The 1877-nt window shown below is 61.7% G+C and overlaps 1 pseudogene; it reads left to right on the forward strand.

The window, feature by feature from the left end:
- LOC104497502 overlaps positions 1 to 1108 on the forward strand; it is a 1539-nt pseudogene extending 431 nt beyond the window's left edge.
- Positions 1109 to 1877: the final 769 nt, after the last annotated feature.

The raw sequence follows: 1877 nt of genomic DNA on the forward strand, positions 1-1877 counted from the left end.
GACGCGGGCAACCTCCACGGCCAGCACACTGAGCGGGCGCCTCTCGCCCATGATGTCCAACCACGAGCCGGATGAGCTGGAGGAGGATGATGGCACCCCCTCCTCTCCACTGATGTACCCCAGCCCCTCCAGCACCATGTCTCCTTCCCTCAACGCCCGCTGCTCCGTAGAGCTGCCCCGGCTGACTGACCTGACTGGCACCATCAGCCTGAATGAGAGCCTCGGCGAGAGCATGCTGGAGGACCTGCAGGATGGCTACTCCATGAGCCCTTCGCAGCAGCTCCCCCCGGCCGCTCTGCGGCAGCGGAGCTCCAATTTCACCTTCAACTCAAAGTGCTCCTCCATGGGAGCTGCCACCAACACCTACTGCGGGACTATCTACAGCCAGCCGGCCATGAGCCTCATGCGCCGCCTGCCCATGCAGACCATCCAGGAGAACAAGCAAGCCACCTTCTCGCCCGTCAGCTCCTACAGGAACGCCTCGCTGCAGGACCTGCTCTCCTCCATCTCCTATGCGCACAAGGAGAGCATGGTCCCAGGGGACCTGCCCCTGCCGCAGGCCAGCCCCATGGTGCCGGCCCGTGGCCACAGACACAACCCGCTGCTGTGTGGGAGCGGGGAGCAGGGTTTGTCCTCCTACCCGTCCCACGCGGGCTCTCTCATGAAGAGCAACGCTTTGTACCACCCGTCACCAGCCGGTCACCACCACCCTGCGGTCAACACCAGTGCCTTAGCTAATCCTGTCAGCCTTATGAGCTTGCCCAGTGACACGTGCAGCATGACGGCCATGCCGCACCATGGGCATCTGCATTCCTACGCTAATAACCAAGGGGCACACATGAGCTTGCTGGATTCGCTGCAGGGCCCCTACCCGGGGGCTGTCCACACCCCTGTGTTGGGCCAAGACAGGTTCCCAGCAGACCTGGACCTGGACATGTTCAATGGGAGCCTGGAGTGCGACGTGGAGTCGATCATCCTAAATGACTTTATGGACAGCGATGAGATGGACTTCAACTTCGACTCAGCCCTCCCGCCGCAGAACGGGCTCAACGTGCCCGCGCTGCCCGGGGGTCCGCAGCCCACGAATCAGAGCTGGGTGCCAGGGTGACACGCGCCCCAGGGTAGGGGCTCGCACCGAGAAGCCACGAGGGGAACATTGAGACTAATTTTTTTTTTCCTTTCTCTTCTGCCTTTGTTTGTTAAGATGGGTGAGAGCCATCGGTCTGAGATTGAGGTTGAACATGAAACACAAACCGTAGGGTCAAACATTGAGGGTAGGGCCCCCCAGCCCCATGCATACTCAATCTGCTGGGTCCTCTTGTGAGCATCCTCCAGAGGACACAGGGCAGGGAGGTGGGAAAGGCAGCTGGAGCCAGGCGGGTCCGGGGTCGAGCAGGAAGGGAAACCTTTCCAGATGGTCCCCGTGCCCTGTCGATGCCAGTTTGATTTGTCCTTGGGCTGGGTGATGGCTGGTGGCGTGGTAACCCCCTGTGTGGGCATCCCTCTCTGGAAAGGGGCCCTTTTCCCTGAGCCACATTGGGAAGCAAGTCCTCTCAGTGGAAGTGTGAGGAGCAGGGACCCTGTTCCAGGGCAAGGAGGGGCTTGTCACCCCTAAATCCTGGTGGAGATCTGAGATTTGCCAAGCCCACATGCCCAGGTCACCTCCACTGCAGGTCTCCTCATGAGGCTCCAGGGAGGTTTTCTTACCAAGCGTGGGAAGGGGGGGTCAGTGATGGAGAGAAGGGTGCCCTGGGGACATCAGTTCGCAGCCCACGCGCCCATGGGTGGCCTGCCCATGGGAGAGCTGCGGTGGCCTGCCCAGGGCAGGCGTGGGCACACTGCTGCACGGGCTGCACGGCCCTGCATGGGGTGGTCCT

Source organism: Buceros rhinoceros, unplaced genomic scaffold (assembly GCF_000710305.1).
Source record: "Buceros rhinoceros silvestris isolate BGI_N320 unplaced genomic scaffold, ASM71030v1 scaffold25627, whole genome shotgun sequence".
NCBI lineage: Eukaryota > Metazoa > Chordata > Aves > Bucerotiformes > Bucerotidae > Buceros > Buceros rhinoceros.